This window comes from Eumetopias jubatus, unplaced genomic scaffold, assembly GCF_037043125.1.
Source record: "Eumetopias jubatus isolate StellerSeaLion01/CBP00866 unplaced genomic scaffold, mEumJub1_p1.0 scaffold_2, whole genome shotgun sequence".
NCBI classification, from domain to species: Eukaryota; Metazoa; Chordata; class Mammalia; order Carnivora; family Otariidae; genus Eumetopias; species Eumetopias jubatus.
Window position 1 is genome coordinate 124,786,281 of NW_028274808.1, and position 19,609 is coordinate 124,805,889.

The 19,609-nt window shown below is 39.5% G+C and overlaps 1 protein-coding gene across 2 annotated transcripts in view; it reads left to right on the forward strand.

The window, feature by feature from the left end:
- UNC5C (unc-5 netrin receptor C) overlaps positions 1-19,609 on the forward strand; it is a 336,648-nt gene that overhangs the window by 251,769 nt on the left and 65,270 nt on the right. The gene's annotated exons all lie outside the window — the stretch shown is intronic.

Sequence of the window (19,609 nt, forward strand, 5' to 3'; positions counted from 1 at the left end):
TTGTCATGGTTACCCCATGTGTTTTTCTTTGATTCAACATCAATTCTTTAAAAAAAAAAAACAGTAAGAAATTATAAACCCTTTCTGGACTTATAACATGTTTGTGGCTTCACTTGTGCACATACATAGTAGTTCATTTGAGCTATAGTACAACATGCACTTTTTATTTTTTAGTCATTAATCCCTTGATTCAAGAAATATTTATTATCTACTCACTGCGTGCTGGATATTTTTCTAGTATCCAGGAGATACAAGTCAGCCAAAGTCCCTAACGGGTTAAAAAAGAAAAAAGGACTAAACAGGAATAGAACTAAATGGTCAAGATACTGTCCTGCAACTGCAAGTGAAAGGAAATAAGGCAAGGTCATTTTGAGACATTGATGGTTGCTGGGGATGGGAAGTCACTTTCAAGTCAAGGAGAATCTATCTGTGGAGGCACGATCCAACCTGAGGTCTGAGTGACAGGAGAGAGCAGGTCATGAAAAGATTTGGGTCAGGACGTTCCAGGCAGGGGGAGCAAAAAAGCCTCAGAAGGAGCGGATGTGGCTATAGACTGAAAAGGGGCCAGTGGCTCAGAGACATATGTCATGAAGCTGTGAGGAGGGCAAGAAGACCTTCAGTCAGAGGCAGGAGGACTAGTTTGTGGATTAACAGACAAATTAAGTCACCTGGATGGATCTCTGAACGCAGGAAAAGCCATTGGAGATTTTAAGTAGGGAATTGTCATGTTGGGATATATATGTTTTTCAAAGATCATTCTCCCTGCTGTGTGGAAAATTGATTTTCACAGTGTAAGAATGAAAGCAGGGATCCATCTAGGGGATCTTGCCTTAACACAAGCAAGAGAAAATGGTTGTTTGTCTTAGGGTAGAAGTAAAAGAGATGGAGAGAGATGGAGAAATAAAGGGCATACTTTAATTTCTGTGGGGATAAAAAATTCTGAACATGATTTTTAGACTTGATTTTATTCAATGGATGAAACCTAGAACAAATTTGGTCTTTTGGGAAAAAGGAAAATCTTCCAGGCTAAAGTGCAGCAGACACACTAGAGTGAGCTTTTCTTAGATGACCTAAAATCAGCTATCAACAGGCCTCAGCTGTTTTCGAAGATAATCTCTCTCTCTCAGTGGCGCTTGAGCACGAGGCAATGACCTAGACTGTGTCTTTAATCACAGGGCAAGATGGTCTTTTATTTCCATGACCCTTATCTCTTGAGAAAAAGTATATGTTTCTTCAATCAGTTCTCTTGCTTTGGAATTTCTTTCAGTGAGTCTTTCCATATGCCCAGAAGCACTATTTACTGTAAACTCACTGGGGGTGAGAAATGGCAGTCCTAGAGAGCAGAAAGCCAGTAATTTCTAATGGTGGCCAGACTTTGTAAGAGTCCCACTTCTACTTGGTACATAAGAAGAAATGCTGGGAGTTCCTTATCCCGAAAGGCAAATTTGTGCTAAAGACTGGTTAGAAACTAACCATGGAATCGTCAATTTATGGTTGCTTTGCCCTGAAAAAAATTATCATTTTAAGAACATTTCAGTGCCATTTTGCTCCCTTGGAAGAAATTATTAGATATAGTTATTCTACTTTGGGCATTTTTGGTGGTTGTCACTATTAGTTAATTTAATAGTTCATTAGGTCAATGTGCTTTTATCTTCTCATAGTTGAACTTAGGCTTTAGGAATGGAAGTTTTCAGATTTCAAGACAAGCTTGCCTCCGCAGTGTGGTCTGTGTACATTCAGTTCTCAAAAGCAATGAGCCAGACATATGTGCAATTAAGGGAGTGTTTCCTCAATAGGAAAACAAATTCCTTTCTTAGCAAATCCCTTCCCTTTGCAGAAGTTACAACTGAGCAAAATGTCACTACATTTTCCACTTGCTTTTTTTAATTCTTTGGCTTTTTTTTTTTTTTACAATTGTCTAAAGATACAATTTCAACATGCTTGAAGACCAACACTTTTTTAAAGCATAAAAACACACTTCCTCTCACAAACCCATTGAAATGTACAAAGTATTTTAGACAGTAGTCAACACAGAAGTGAATAAGCATCTTATTTCATTGCAAATCTGATAAGCAAATGGATGCATAAACAAAGTAGCCTCTACTCTTGACAATAGAGAACATCTGGAACAGTATCTCCACAATAGCTGTGGGGGTGGTAGGAGGTGGAGGGAGAAAGTGCGTGTCATTGTGCACACTTTTTTTTTTTTAATGGCCTTTTGCTTCTTGTTTTTTAAGGCACTTTTTAGCCACAACTTTTACGGGTAAAGAACATTTGTTGGCATCCTGTAATGAAGACTTTCTTAGTCATGCAAGAGATGGTGAGAAACTGTTGCCACTGTGAGAAATCAAAAGAAAATAATTCTGAGATTTCAAACTCTGGAGAAATTGGAGCCAAACCCTACCTGGTAAAAGTCTCCAGAAGGCTATTAGCTATGGACACTTTTTTAAGAATTGCCGAGACCTTACTATTCAAAGTGTGATGCATAGATTATCTGTATTGACATGACCTGGGAACTTCATAGAAAGGCAGAATCTCAAGCCCCACCCCGGGCTACTGAATCAAAATCTGCATTTTAGCAAGAACGTTAGAACCGGTCCACATGCAGTCCTGGTTTTCCAGCGAGGATGCACATTGGGATCACCTGGGAATTGGTAGGATGTGCAGCCTGGCTATCAAGATTTTTAATAGCTCCCCCCCCCCGGTGATTCTAAAATCCAACAAAGTTTGAGAACCACTGGTCTAAAGGGCAGGGTTAAAACAAACAAATACAGGAAAAACTTCAAACTTGTCACTTCTAAACCGGTCAGTAAAACTTGACAGACTCCCAGCTTCCAGCCAATGCTCCTTCTAGAAGCTTGGCTTGGCTCAGTTTTTTTATTTTGATAATCACCCCATAATTGCTTTTCCCATTTGTTTGATTAATATACCTGCATCCGACGACCCTGGGCTAAATCTCCGTTCTCTTAGGTGTACACACTCTTCCTAACTCTGTTGTGTCATTCTCAGTCTCAGTGTTCTGATTTAAGGGGCTCCAGTTTGAGTTCAACAGAGTAGCCTTTTCTGATGGATGTGGGTTTTTCTAGCTAATGGCTGCTGGACTCACTTTTCATGTTGGGTGGTATGTGGCAGTTTCTCTCTGTTAATTAGAACAAATGTGCCAATTATGTTAATGTTTCTCCAGATACCAATCAGTGAATAATTAGACACAACACATCTGTCTTTCACAGGGGAGTAGAATAGGAAAGAAAACTGCAAGGTGCTTTGTTCTTTATTATTGACGTATATGATTAGACAATTCCTTAACCAATCACATCGTTAACAAGTTCATGTTAAGAAAAGGAAAAGGGTGCCAGCAGCTACTTGTGGGGGGAAGCTGAGCACCTCTCATTGTTAGCAATTTTATGACCAAAGTCCAACTATCTCTAAAAAGATCTCTGTAAAGAATTTAATTGATCTCTCCTTCCTTTTTTTTTTTATTTCACTGTCCTATCAGTAAAATGCAGGTATATCATTTACCCTGAAGTACAAAAGGAAACAAGTTCTTAAGTAGAAGTATTTAAAATTCTCAAAAAGGACTCAGCTTTATTGATAGAAAAGGTCACACTGAAAGAAATCACAAAACTCAGCCTATAGGATTATGTTGAAGGTGTTGTAAAGATATGTAAATCACGATCAGATTTATAATTTGTTATACTTTCTGCTTATGTGTCTCCATGTACCTTAACTTCGGAGCCTTCTGATTATTAGAAAAATTTATTTTGCTTCTCTTGTTGTTTTATTGGCATTTGTGGCCCATACGTGACATGGTTTTACAGAGATGGAGTTTAGCCAAATTATTTCCTAATACAAGTAATGCCTCTACCCTTGTGTTGATTCTGGCAGTATGGAGAAGAGACATATGAAACCAACACATTAGTTTTCCTGAAGGTAGTCAAAGCATATTCTAGAGATGCTTTTACATAAAGTTTTTTGTTTAGTGTAAAGTATATACACTCTAGCAAATATGGCTCATGTTCCTAATGTTTAATAATATTCAACTATGTACTTTTATCATCTAACGGTAAAACATCATCACTGTTGTTATAAGGTCTATAATACTGTGGTTTCAAATATATTGTCTCCATTGTTCTTTTAAAAACAGTCGGTCAGAAAATAAGAATGGAATTTGTTTTTATTCTGTTCAGTTAGCCAGCATATAGTACATCATAAGTTTTTGTTGTGGTGTTCAACGATTCATTAGTTGTGGATAACACCCAGTGCTCAGAATGGAATTTAGATTGTAAATTATTTCTTCTTACTGTGGCACTGATTTGCTTAAACAAAATGTAGAAACGACTGAGAGCAAACATTTACTATATTTGGAAATAGTGATGATTGCTAATACTAGTTAGTGCCAGGCATTCCTAAAAAGCCCCTGATATATGCATCATCCTGGGATATGTTTTTTTTGCCCAGGGAGTTGGAAGGGACGAGGCAACAAGGAAAAAGTTCATGGTTGTTGATTTATTTTTACCCCATCATTTTGTCCAAATATTTGTGTTTTATTTTTTTAATAATTTTTATTGTTATGTTAATCACCATACATTACATCATTAGTTTTTGATGTGTTCCATGATTCATTGTTTGTGCATAACACCCAGTGCTCCACGCAGAACGTGCCCTCTTTAATACCCATCACCAGGCTAACCCATCCCCCACCCCCCTCCCCTCTAGAACCCTCAGTTTGTTTTTCAGAGTCCATCGTCTCTCATGGTTCGTCTCCCCCTCCGACTTACTCCACTTCATTCTTCCCCTCCTGCTATCTTCTTCTTCTTTTTTTTTCTTAACATATATATTGCATTATTTGTTTCAGAAGTACAGATCCGTGATTCATCAGTCTTGTACAATTCACAGCGCTCACCATAGCACATACCCTCCTCAATGTCTAAAACATGAACATAGTTAGGCTTTACACAATTTTAGTAGCAAACAAATTACTAAAGATAAATAATGTTTGGAAAATAATTATTTTGTGTAAATGAGTCCCCCCACTTTACTCTTAACATTAGAAGTTTGGGGCTCTGTCTTAGGTAGCTTAGCTTGTATGCTGCTTAATTAGAAAGAGAGAACGGAGGTGAATAAAGGTGAGAAAATGAGTGTGGGAAGTCAAGATTAAACTGGAGATTATAATTTATCCCATATTTAATGATAAGCTATAAATGGATAATCCATCGGGAATGGTAATCCACTTTTCTCTGCCTTTGCTGATGATATAAATCAAAAATTAAATTTGAACTGAAGAACAAAGTTTTTAGGGGGGAGAGTTGAAGCATGAGGTTGTTGAATGCTGAAATGGCTGTTCAGAAAAGGTTGCGCAAGCCCAAGCCGTTGCCAAATGATCTCCATGTTTTGCTGCAAAACCTTTTTTTTTCCTCTGACAGCACTTATATAGCCAATAGTTCTGAATTTTATAAAATATCAGTAACAGTAAAGCTATAAAACCATGCATCTAGGAGCCATAAAAAAAAAAGTTGATTCTTAAATCATACCACACACAGGAAGGGATGGCAGTTTTATACATCTTTTCTGGGAACACACAATATGGGGTCAAAATGCTGTAGTCCTGAAACTTATAATCAAATTGGGAATCACTCATCTTCATTAATAAAATCATGTTGGTGTTTTGAGAACTCTCTGCCAGACTGAAGGCATCAATGGAACTGAAAGACCTAAGTGTTGGAGGGATTTCTAAACATTTTATCTTCCTAGAAGAGCTGGGAACCAGTTCTCATATAGGAAGGCTAGAAATATGACCTCTCTTCTGGTACATACACTAGAAGGGATTGAGGCTGTAAACAAGGGGAAACTTTCCTCACTGGGAGAGTTGTATGAATGAAGACTCATAAATTAATACCAATAGCCCTATGCAGTGGAAAATTGAAAGATTTCTCCTAGTTTTTGTTTTTTTCCTGATTAGTATTATGAATATGAAGATATGTACTTCTTAATAGAGACACTAAGGGACACTGAATCATCAACATTTAAAATACACTTATGCAGATATAACTCTGTTTGGGGTAAACTCAGTCTTGGAGAAGAAGCAATTAAATTAGATTTATTGCCTGCCTCCTAATTCCAGGTGCTTTCCCTTCCGTAACTCATTAAATCCTCCTACAACACTGGGAGGGATAGTCCTTCCCTCTGTACAGTGAGCATCGTGCTTCTGGGAGCTTCTAGCCTGCACAAGGCTGCAAACTTAGCAAGTGGGAGGATCAGGCTACAGAGCCAAGTCTGGCAACTCCAAAGTCCATATTTTTCCCATAACAACAAAAAAAAGTTTTATTGACTGTATGTTTTGGAAATTCAGTTCATTAAAATGACACAAATTGTGTGTAGCCTTATTTGATTGATTTTCATGAGTTAATCAGATAGTATCCAGACAAAGATGTCTTTTGGGGAGAAGTCATTTATTAAAAAGTGTTAGATCATCTCATCAGTTTTCCAAAAGCAGAATAAACATGTTGATTTGTGTTATTTGTTGTTATTATCTACACACACTTCATTAAGAAAATGAAAATTTTAGAATGTGAAAGAAAAGTTAAACTCAACTTCTGGTCCATTTTTTTTAGAATATCTCAGTGATTTCTAAACATACTTCATTTGGTGATGTTCAAGAATTTTTTTTCAAAATGTTTTCCCAAAATGAAATTAATTGGTATGATTGAGATATATATATATTCATTCCCAGGTCACATTTTTTTGTTGTTTGTTTGCTTGTTTATCACAGTACTTACTCTTTGTTCTGTGACAAGCAGTACTTTGCAGTACTTAGAAGTCCTATTTCAACTTCTAGAAATCAAAATATATGCATTGCTAAGAATCTAACATTTTGATTGTCTGAAACTTTAGATGTCATAATTATTAAATATTTCGTCTAATTTCTAGCACCTGCAATAATCCTCAGTGCATATTAGCTATTCAATGGATACTCAGGGAGTAAACTAATTTTAGGTAGATCCTACTGACTTATATTTTCCTGTGCATTCATGTCTTTGTTTCTTCTCTTGAATGTGGCTACATATCTCAATTAAGGGAATGCTTCTTTATATATACTCTCCACTTATTATTAGTGGTTTTATTTTCTACATGGGTACTCATTCATGCCTTTGTTCATATGTTCATTCATTCATCCATTCTTTCACCACACTTCAGCCATGAAGGCTTTATTTCTGCTTCTCAAACAGTGACCTTTGTAATTGCTCTTCCCTGTACCTGGAACACTCTGGCTCAGTATGGTTGGCTCTTTCTAGATATTCATGTTCTAGCGACTAGTCAGCTCTGCAGAGAGGCCTTCCCTGTCATTTAAAACAAGAGTCAGCAAACTATAGCCTGCTGGCCAAATACAGCCCACCACCTGTTTTTGTAAATAAGCTTTTATTGGAACACAACCATGCTCGTTCATTTACATATTGTCTATGCCTACTGTTTAGAAACCTTGGCGCACAAAACCTTAAATACTTAGTATGTTACCCTTTACAGAAAATGTTTTCTGACTCCAGATCTAAAACACTGTATGGCACTGATTATTTTTTCTAGCCCTAAGGACCATTGAAATTATCCAATATATTTATATTGTTTATATATTGCCTTCTCTTTTGGGAATCACTTGGAGGGCAGACTTCGTTTGGTTTATTGATGCATCCCAGGTACCAAGAATAGTGAGGTCACCTAGTAGATACTCAGCAAACATTAATTGGATAAATAATAAACAACATTTTGAACATCTCTGCTAGGATACTGTGCTAGATACTGTGAACACAAAACTAAACATATGTATTCAGATATTCACATATATATTCAGAGATGTATCACATTGGAGATATCATACACACATAAGTAATCATGCTCTCAAGAACTCCCAGGCACAAACTTTACACAAATCATTACAGTACAGTATGATAAATGGTTTGATAAGATCGCTTCTTCTGCACATAAAAGGAAAACAGACGAAAAGTGTTTCAGAATGAAGGTGTCTTCTGAGGTGAGTATTGAAGAATGGGTAGAATTCTCGCAGCAGAAAAGGAGGAGAAAGGCATGCTGGGTAGAGTGATGGAAAATGCAATGAGTGGCCATGTTAGTGTTGATCACACGCTAAGGAAACTTCAGAAAGTTCGGTATGTCCAGAAAGTAGTATTAAGTGAACAAGGTGAAGCTAGAGCAATAATTGAGGACACTTGTAAAAGATTTCCTGTGAAGTTTGGATTTTAACCTAGAAACAATGACACAATAAAGAACATTTTAAGTGAAGCTACTGTTTTTAAGATTTATTTTTTAGTAAAAATTATTAGAATTAAAATAGTATCACAGTACTTAAGAGTAGGGGTAGAGAAGAAGAGCCGGGTTTGAAAAAACATTCTAGGTACCATCCATAACTGAACAGAATAGTTTTTGAAGAAAGGCACAAGGATTCCTGTAAGCTCTGAGTTTAGGATTAGGAGGATAACGACTCCATAATTAAACAGAAAATCAGGAGGACCACATTTATAGAGAGAGGAATGACGTGAGGAGATCCTGGGATCAATTCAGTACCTGTTCTGCATTTCGTATTTATTGAGCATTCAGTTGGAGTTATCGAGAAAGTAATTGAAAATCTGAATGGAGCTGAATGAACATTAGGACTGGAGTTAATGATTTTTGAGTGAACAGCCATGAGTGTGAAGGAGATCACCAGTACATATAAGCCAGTGGTTTGCAAACCTGGCTGCTCATTAGCATTAACTTGAGGAGCTTTTAAAAAACACCAAGGCCTGGGCCCTTCATATGCCCAATTCAATCAGAACCTCTGCAGGTGGGGCCCGGGCAGGAGCAGGTCTTAAAACCTCCCTGGGTGCTTCTGATGCACAAAAGTTGGGAACCACCACTATAAAATTAAAAGGAGAGAAAATGAAAGAGCCCTGCGAGGACAGTGTGAACTATGGTGGATAAAATAAAGGGACCAGGGAAAGAGGTTTGAGAAAGAACAGTTAATTACGTGGTACAAGAGTGGCATAGGGAAAGACGATGCTTTTGGCTTGTTGGATGGGGCAGCGAGGGAGGTCACTGGTCACCTCTGAAAGTGCAGTTTGAGTGGTAAGCGTGAATCCAGACAGCACTAAATTGAAGGGTCAGTGGGCTGATGAATAGTGAGGACAGTTTAGCCACCAAGGGAGAGAGGAGATGAAAGTGAGGCTGAGAAGAGCAGGCATGTCACAGAGTAATTTCCTTGTTGGTTGGTTTTTAGGATGGACAGGGGACATGTGTGTGTTTGTGGGTGACCTGACACAGAAGGAAGGAAGAGCTTTGAGAGGAGTTTATATCTTTTGGCCTTATTTGGTCTGTTAAAAAAAAAAAAAAAAAGACATACGTCATCTGCTTAGATTAAGGAAGATCACAAAAAATATTGATTAATATGTTGATGACCTGGGGCCTCAAGAAGTCAGAGGGGGACAAAGTGAGCAGTGAGTGCAGCTCCTGAGTGCAAGATTCTACAAGGCGGAGGTGGGAATTGGTCTCATAAGTGCGGCAAACGCCTTCTGCAGAAACTTGCTCCTTTTCCCATTTCCTAACATTTTTCACTAGAGGAAGAGGGCCTTATTTGTGTTTGCCTTTTCTTGATTGAATGTTGAACAAGGTCTAACAATATGAAGATTGCCCTTTACAGAACTATCTCACGTTGCTCAGCATCCTTGCCACGAAGCACGTTGCTTAAGAAAATAACAGACCACAGAGTGTTCAGTTAGATTTAACACAGGTGAGTCATAGCATATGGATATGTGCACATAGGAGGTTTTCTTAGGGATAGAATTTGATGGAATGCTGTTAGGTAAAAAATGTGCACATTAAAATTTTAAGTATCTTTCATTTTGCACTAGATGTTCCTTTCGCTTATTAAACTTAAATTTTAATTTATAAAAGTCTTTGAAACTAGTAAAGACACTAAATCAGATAGTGTTCTATTATCACCTATCATGTTCAGGGACCCATTAGTGGCATATTAGGGCCTCCTTCCGTTTTGACGAATGCCAAGAATTGTAATGACCTGATTTGCAAAAGAGTTTGTCACCCTGTCATTATAGTCCTTTACTCTCTCAAATACCACACTAATCCTCCCAATTAGTTTGCACCTGACTTGTGCCACCCTAGAGCCTTTTATACCCTCATAAAATGTATCTTGGGAAGATTGGGATACAGGAGATGCCTTCATTTTGAAAAGTAGAGGACACGTTTTCAGGGCAGTCGATTTTAGGATGAAGTATATATGGAAGTTAAAGATATAAATACAGATTCCCTTAAGTATGTTTTTGTTTGTGTACCCCTTAGAAAATTTTTGCATATTGTTGGTTACTTGATTTCCAGTTTGAAATCCATGTGCCTTCAAACCCTTCTTTACTGATTTATCTATTTATTTTTAAAAATTTTATTTATTTATTTGACAGAGAGACACAGCTAGAGAGGGACCACAAGCAGGGGCAGTGGCAGAGGGAGAAGAAGGCTCTCTGCCGAGGAGGGAGCCCCATGCGGGGCTCGATCCCAGGACCCTGGGACCATGACCTGAGCCGAAGGCAGACGCTTAATGACTGAGCCACCCAGGTGCCCCTCAAACTCTTCTTTAAACTGAAAATAATTTTCCCTTAGTCATTTATATGCCAAGTTTTGTAGTATTTTATATGGTTTAGATCAAGATGTTATTTCTCAGGTCATTTGCGTATAAAGAGAACCTTGTAAGGATGGGATTAAAAACTAGCCCCTCCTAAAGACATTTCAAGTCACTGCCAAAAATTGAGGTGCATCTTTCAAGAACAAGGATTCTTTCCTGATGCACCTGAAGTCAAAGTGCACCCACCCAGTCATAGTGTCGGCTCTGAAAAGTGAACCCGTATTTGTCCTATAAGAGTGAGCAGGGTGGTGGTGATAACTGTTTCCCTACAGAGCGCTAGCTAGAGGCTAGCCTGGGTCCATGTCCTGGAGTAACTAACATGTTCTTGCTGTCCCAGCTTCTTCTAGCTACCACCACATGATCTGGAGCCCCCTCCATGGATGCTCATGTCTGTAGCTCTATGGTGGCTTCCTCCCGGTTCTGGCTTTAAAAGGCAAACAAGAGCCCAGGGCTCAGGCAGTCCAGCATCCAGATCCGCGCTCCTTCGCGAGCTTTGTAAGCCTGCACCAGTTCCTCTCTCTGAACTTCATTCTCCTCCTCTGAAAAATGGGTCTATACATACCTCCCTCACAGAACAGCTGTGAGGAATAGAGATTAGGTATCTAAAGCTCGGTGCCTGAAATACTCCATACCAGCTCATTGTTTTCTGTTTTTTCACTCCTCGCCAACACATTTCATCCTTCTCACCCCATTTCCTGCCCTCCCAATTTCAGTGCAAAGAAAATGTTCTGCTTTGGAACTCTTTCTTAAACCAGGTCATGATTACATTAGGGACCACAGGGCACCCTCTCCCCCTCCTGAACACATCCCCTACTTCTGCCATCCTAAAGCTTGGCAGTTGTACCATAACCACAGCATGAGCCATAATATCTACCTTTCCTTTCCTATTTGACCAGTCCAGCTGCCCCAGAATCTTCTCTGTGTGGAGAGAAAGAGAAACAGAGAAGAGAGCTCAGGATAGTCACTCCTGAACTTGGGGTCATAGTGAGAGCAGAGGTGACCAGAAGGAAGTTCCCTCTCTTGGGAACCTAGATAAATGTGTTAAATCCAAACATGTGTTTGCTATTGTCTGGGGATGAAGGTGAGGTAGAGACTGAGGTCATTTAAAGAACAAGTGATGACCATTTTATGTTATCTATTCTTCACTTCCCCCCACACACACACAAATAGGTAGCTTGGAATTCTAAGTGCATAATCAAATTTGGGGGCTCTACAGGTCCAGATAGTAAAAACAAGAAACAGCTTATTACTAAAAAGAGAGGGAGAGGGAGAGATTGCGGATAGATTGGACATCACAGGGTACAGAGAAAGAAATGAGTGTGTCCAAAACCTGGGAAACTCAGGTAAAATCAAGAGTATAAAAATGTGGATGGTCTGGGTCTAGGTAGTAATAGTAATATATAAATTGCCTCTCATTTATGCCTTATTATAAAGTACAATAGTGACTATTTCTCAAATTAATCTTGCTAAAATTTTTTTATTAAAAATCTATTCTACTTATGCCTTTAAAAAATTAATCTAGTGTGAGGATTTGCCTATAACCTAAAAGAATTAGAAAATAATATTTATGCAGACTGATTAAAATGCCATGTTATACTTTCTCTAAAGCACACACATGCTAATGACATCTCTAGACTTATGGATTCACAAAGTTTAAATGGAATTATGTATTTAAGTTTAGCATACAAACTAGATTGGCCAATTTAATACTTAATCATTTATATATATCTAGTACAATCTTAAAGAGTTATAATCTAATGGTGAGTTGACTTTACCTCAATAAAAAATGTCAGAGAAAGCGAAGGGAATTCACACATCAAGATACTTTCCTTTTTGTTTTTATTTATTATTTTTATAAATATTTTTATTTATTTATTCATGAGAGACAGCGAGAGAGAGGGGGGCAAAGGTAGAGGGAGAAGCAGACTTCCCACGGAGTTGGGAGCCCGATGCGGGATTCGATCTTTACATCTGATCTTTACAAACCCTATGGAATGCATTTGAGGATTATCTTCATTTTATAAATGAGGACCCTGAAGCAAGGAGAAGATAAGGAACTTACCCAAGAGAGACACAGAGACGACAGAGTTTGATTTTAAACCCAGGCAGTCAGGTTCGAGAGCAACCCTCTCAGCTGGTACTTTAGGAACTGCTTCTTAAAGTAAGATTTTCAGTTGCACACAGTGGGATTAATCAACAGCAAACATAACAACAGAATATGCAAATAGGACGTCCTAACATTGTCCTGTAACTATTTTTATTACCTGTTAATAAATTCCCGTTTCTTTATAAACACTTGAGTCAATTACTTCAAATGTGCCCCAAATTATTGAAAAGACTGCAGTCACAAGGACAGAAACGCTACTTTGTCTTACTGCAGCACTGACAACAAGTTATGGTTTATGGGCAAAGCCTTTTATTGTTTTCTGAACTACAACCTATTTTTCTCTCTTCTTGAATGTTTTATTCATAGCTAAAAATAACTTCTAACTCAGAAAGACTTCTCCCATATATAAATCAGAAGGTTTGCTAAATGGGGAGGGGTGGGAGGAAGCCACATCTCAGGGTGAAATCAACAAGAAGCATTGAAATGAGCAAAACAGGAACAGAATTCAGAGGCCAGACCAAAGTACTGACTCCTGATTAACCAAGAGTAGCTTACAAATAAATAGCATTGCAACAATATAATTAATTACTATTCAATGCAATAAAATCCTAACACAACAAAAGATTCTTTACTGTTTCTTGGGATTTCACATACAGTTTTTGTAAGGAGATTCACTATGAAATTACTTCAAATAGAAGAATGTCACTTTATCTGGTGCTGTTGGGTCCTGGAGACACTACATGAAAAGGATGTATTTTTTTTAATAAAAAGATATATATATAAAGATTTATATTGATTTCCCTTGCTGACTTAGACAACTTCTTACATGATAAACAGAATTATTCTCACACATTGCAAGCACTTATCTGATTTGTCCCTTTCTCCCCCAGCACTTGACACCATACATCACATGTAGGTATTCAGTGTCTGTGGAATGGATTGAAAAAAACAAGGTGCCCACCGAGATCTTTGTTTATTAAAAATTAAAGTTCTTAGGAAACTGGATTTTAGGCCCAGATTTACCATGATCACCTAGATCCTGTGTTTACCAGATGATGTCTGCAATAATTACTCAAACACCCTCTTTTGCTTCTCCAGCAGACATACAGGCATAATGTGGGTTAGAGGGGTATGCCACTTTCAAAGATGCCTTAGTTAAAACATGCTGGCCTCACAACACTTTAGACTCAGAAATAATAGTGAGACATTGGGGGTCTCCTAGCATAATTCTAGAGGTGCTCTTCTATCTTATGATTTCTCCATTGAGTTCATTTGGAGGCCAGGCCAGCTCTGAAGGATTTCACCTTAAGCAGTAGAGATTTGTGTTCTTAATCTCCAGTAGAACTTAGTTAGAAGGGATATTTAAAATGGCGCTCACTAAATATATTTAATATTAATTTTTCCAGTGAAAGCAGCAACTTTATAGAGATCTAAAAGTGTGTATAACAGACTTGATCCCACTACATATCTTATTTCTGTTCATACATTCAGCAAATACTAACTAAGCACTTACTATGTGCCAGTTTAAGGCCACAGCAATATAACATTGATCAAAAATAGATCAGAATTTGCGGAGCTTTAATTCTGGTGGAGGAGACAACTACTAAGTAAAATGTAGACTATCTGAGATGGTGAGAAGTGCCATGCCAAAAAAAAAGAAAAGGGTGAGAGATTGGGGGTATAGGCAGAGAGAGATGTTGCAATTTTAAAGGTAAATCAGGAAATGGCTCACTAAGAAAGTGACATCTCAAGACCTGAAGAAGGGAAAGGAGCAAATTATGCAGATACCTGGGGAAGGGAGAGATGATTTCAGGCAGGTTCACCAGCAGACTCAATATCCGCAAGGCAGAGGCAGCACTGATGTGTGTGAGGACCACCGGAGGGGCCAGCATGCTAAGGAGATGAGAGAAGAGAGAAAGTAAACAAGGTGATCTCAGAGAGGTCAAGGGTCCTGGTGATGCTGGGCCTGGTGGGTCCTTGTAAGGACTTTGGTTTTGGCACAAAGCAAGATAGGGAGCCATTGGAGGGCTGGAGATGAGGAGCAGCATGATCCAACTTAGAGTTTGAGGATCACTCTACTGTGTTGAGAATAGACTGTGGATGCCCAAGGGGAAAAGATAAGATAAGAAGTTGCTGCAGTAATCCTGCATAAAGAGGGAAATGATGGTGGCTTGAACCAGGAGAAGTGGTAGTGAAGGGACAGAAAGTGGTCAGATCCCAACATGCTGCTCTGACTTCCAGCGGGCAAAGAGAGAGGTAGAGAGGAGTCAAGGCCAAGTCTGAGGTATTTGTCTAAGTAACTGGGCGGATAGAGTTGGCATTAACTAAGATGGAGAAAGCTGTGGGCGGAGCAGAGTTGGAAGTGCAGTTCAGAAGGTTGTTCTTAGACACCCCAGTGGAGCTGAAAGAAGGCAGTTGGATATATGAGTCTGGAGTTCAGGGGCGGGGTCTAGACTGGAGATAAATTAAGTGTAGAAGACCTCTGCATGAGACTGAATGAGCTCACCAAGGAAATGAATATAGATAGAAAATAGAAAAAAAGAAGAGGTGCAGGGACACAGGCTCTACAGGGGAACAGATTTCCGCTCCAGGAAGCTGTGGTGGATGGAGGGAAATAAGACAAATACCAGGAAAGTGCCCTGACCAAGAAAGCAAGTGAGGAGGAGGAGGGAGAAACCAGCAGGGTCCAACCTGCTGCTTAGTCACATGAGTTAAGTACAAACACCTCACCAGTACATCTAACAAAGTGAAAGTGACTGGTGACTTTGGGAAGAGCAGTATAGGTGAAAGTGTGTGGCTGAATGTGCATTAGAATAGATTCAGCAGACATGAAGAGGTCAGGAAATGGAGAGAGTTAAGTATCAGCAAGTATTCCAAAGCCTTTTGTCAGGTGAGCAAAGAAATGTGGAGGTGACTACAGGCAGAAACGAGTGGGGAGGGTTTTAAGTTGTGAAAAATACTTATATGTCTGTAGGCTGATGGAAATGATTCTATGTAGAGGGAATATTAATGATTTAAGAGACAGAGAGGAGCATTGTTGGGTCTTGCCCTTGCCCAGGCATGAGGGAGTGAGATGCAGAATACAAATGAGAGGTGAGGGGTGGGAGCACGGACAGCTGACCAGTAACCAGAGAGAGGATGCAGAATAGGGGTGGGGAGGTGGGTAGTGGGAGTTGTGGAAGCTGTCTTGTGATTGTCACTTTTTTCAGTGAAGGAGAAATCGTGGTCATCAGCTGAAAGTGAGGATAGAGAGGGAGGTAGTGTTTAAGGAGAGAGGAGAAGGTGTGAAATAGCTGTCTAGGAGGATGGGACCATGAACAGATGATGAAAATGTAGTACGGTTTTTTGGCAGAATTAAGAGCCCACTTGCATTGTGTTATCATGAATTTAAGATGAGCCTACTCGACATGGCTGTGCACAGCCACATTCTGCTGCGAGTCTCTGAAGGTGGCATCGGGAAGAGTAGCCAAGTGAGTGCCTTAAGGAAGGAGAGGGATGGGGGAGCTGAGAATATAAGGCAAGGGATTTTGAGAATTTGGACATGGCCATTGGAAAGTGGTGAAGAGAGAAGAGGGAATGGGGGAGGGGTGAGAGATCAGATTGGGAAGTTTAATAGATTTGTGTGTCCTGGTAAAAGGCAGTCAAAATAGGGTTCCTAGGGGGAGTAAACCAGAAAGACAGGGAAGAGTAGAAAGAGGTGATAACTGAACTTGGGTTTCAGAGGGTTTGCAATCAATGGTAAGGACAAGAGCTAGACTGGTGGTTCTCCAACTTTTAGTGTGCATATAAATCCCTGAATTTCTTGTTGAGATGCACATTTTGATTCGGTAAGTGTACTTGGGCAGACCTGAGATTCTGCATTTCTGTCAGGCTTCCAGGTGACATAGGTGCTTCTTGTCCAGGGATCTCATTTGAGAGAAAACTAGCTAGAGTTTTCTCAACCCTAGCAGTAAGTCACAGCCCCTTGAGGAATTTAAAAAATACGGGTGCTGGAAAAGTCTTGATGGTGAGTCGGGGTTTCTGTGGGTTAGATTTAATTTCTCTGGATTGGATGTAGAACTGATATATTATGAATGTCCAGAGTAGTCTACAGTGAGGCCAGGATTGAAAGTCTTTGGCCTTTAAGTGTGAGTGTCTTAGAGACCAAGATCATGGCAGGAAGGAGGGCTCTGTGTACTTGAGAGGTCAAAATGTGGAAAGTGTCATGTTTGTCGGGTTATTAAAATCGTTAGAAATTGTGACAGAAAATGTGCTGGATAAAATGACTGTGAGTACGGAGGTCTGTAGATGACTACAAAAAAATATAGAAAGTGGGTGACATAATCTGATGACATGAGATTCAAAGCAAAGCTGTTTGGAGAGAATGGCCTAGAATAGACAGGGCAGAACAAGGAAGACACTTACTGACCCCCAGGCCCAGTGTAATTTGGATTTGGGAAATCAAGAAGCTACCATGTGAGAGCACTCCAGAAGAAAACACAGTAGCATCATGAAGAGCTAGGTTTTAGTTAAAGAAAAATGAAGAAAACCATCTAAAAAGAGTTTGAAATTTTGGAGTATTTTGCTGCTGCCTTCCAAAGCAGCTAGGAAGGCTGTCGAGACTTTTGCAGGGCGGGAGATGGGGATGCGCCAAGCAGTATGAGGATTCGAGTGCGGGCGGTGAGTGATGACCTGAGCTTCTTGTGGAGATGTGGTCTCAAAGCAGGACGTCGTGGCAGCTGGGAGTACTGGCATGAAGGGAACAGGGGGCAGGGGAGCTACCAGAAGCTGGAGGAGCCCACGGCTCACCTCTCCATTCCTATGACTATTTCTAAGCAATAGTGAACCCTCTGTTTCTTTAACCAAAGGCATTACAAGTGAACCCGGTGTGGAAGACAGAGCAAAGCGGAGCTTCTCTGGTTAAAGCCAGAGTTGGGGAGGAGGGCAGTGCCTCCCCCCAGGACCCTGGGGGCTTCCTCAGTACTTCTGTACTTCTGGGGTTCTTCAGGGGCCCTCAAAACTCAGGTCATAGTCACTATTCCAGCACCAGCAAGAGACTTGAGAAAAATATGGAGTGATGTATTTGAAAGTAAAGATGGTTTACCCAATAATCATGGAGGTCTTTTTAGATCTTGTCAATTGTGTAGATCGCTCTTTTTCTTCCATGTAATAAACTTTCAAATAAACAAGTGGTTTGCAATATCCCTTGGGATCTCTTAATGTCACTTATGATCAGGATTATATCACTGTTATTAATTGATGTGATTTAAGTAGAAGAAACCATAGTTTTCAACAGTCACGGGTTAGGTCGGATTCTCCAGAAACAAACCATGAGGCCAAGATTTGAATGCAAGAGGTTTTTTTTTTTTTTTTTTTTTTTTGGAAGCATTCATAGGAGAGAGAACCTTACAGGTTGGTGGAGCATGCTGGACAGAAAATGAGAAGTCCAGTAAGTGTGGACATGCAGGTGACACCTCAAGGAGATAGCTTCAGCCTCATCCCGCAGGGGAAGTCTGGAGAGTAGCAGCTCGGATTCTGACCCCAATTGGATACAAAGCATATTTCCACACCCGTGAGACAAGGCTGAGGTGGGGGGAGGTTGTGGGGCAGGGGAGCTGTGAACCCCTAGGCATTTCCAGGAAGGGTCCAGGAGTCTGAGACCCACCTTTCAAGGAAAAAGTAGCAATTATGGGTCCTTGAAAGGGAAGTACTAAGAGCACACTCACACACACGCACACACACACACAGTGGATCCAAGACCAACTTGGGGCAGCCCAACAGTGCCTTCTATAAGTGGAAAGCTTTCTTTAGAATAGCATAGATATGCCTACATAAAGATTAGATTAAAAACTTAATGTCCGCCTTCAGTTATCATCAGTGATAATTAATGATAATTGATCATTATTGTCCTACTTTGTAGCAGTATGAATTTTGCTACCTTCCCTCTTGCGCTTCTAGTGAGATCATACTACTATACACATACGGCCAAATTTTGAGAAAATCCAGGTCAAGAGAGTATGACTCTCTGATCAGATACATCCAAGCATGGCCCTGACTGAATGTGCTGTCTGTATTTGGAAACAAAATGCATGTTTTCAAACTCCACTGTTTTAGATGGATTCCATTGTTTCTCACTACCGTAGTGTAAATACAAGAACGTTTTGCCATTTCAAAATTCATGTCACTACAAATAGTTGCTCTTATCTACATCCTCAGACGTTTATTTCAGGGTTGTTGTTGGGTTTTGTTTTTCCCTTTAAGTTGTGGTCCTTCTTCTAAGGATTAGAGGAGCATTATTTTAGAGTCCCTATGTTGGACGTAATTTAGAGCTGTACCACGTCAAACCCACTGACAGATTTAGAGATTAACCTCCAGACCTCTTGCAGTGCCGGAGAAACTCCTTAAGATTTTGAAAATGGCAACACTATTGACACTCTACTGCTAAAGATTACTTGTATCCATTATCCCATCACTATAAAAGGAAAGTTTAAGTGTGGCAAATATCAATGTTGTTTTGCTTTATGGAAAAACCTGTGCATAGAAAAAAAAGATGAAGCAACAGCACTTTGTAGAACAAGAAATAATTTATCCTCCATAAGGAAAGCTTATATAGCTATATCTCCCACCTTTCTATCTGGAAGGATAACATTGCAAAATTGATGTTATTTACATGGAAAAACAAGTTCAGTAGTTTTGAACAGTCATGTATCAGGTCAGGCTTCCCAGAAGCAAACCATGAGTCAAAGGTTTGATGCTAGTGATCCACCAAAAGAAAGCTTTGAGTATGGTGTATATGCTATTTGGATTATATTGAAAGTTGATACAAAACCTTTTTTTCTCCAAGT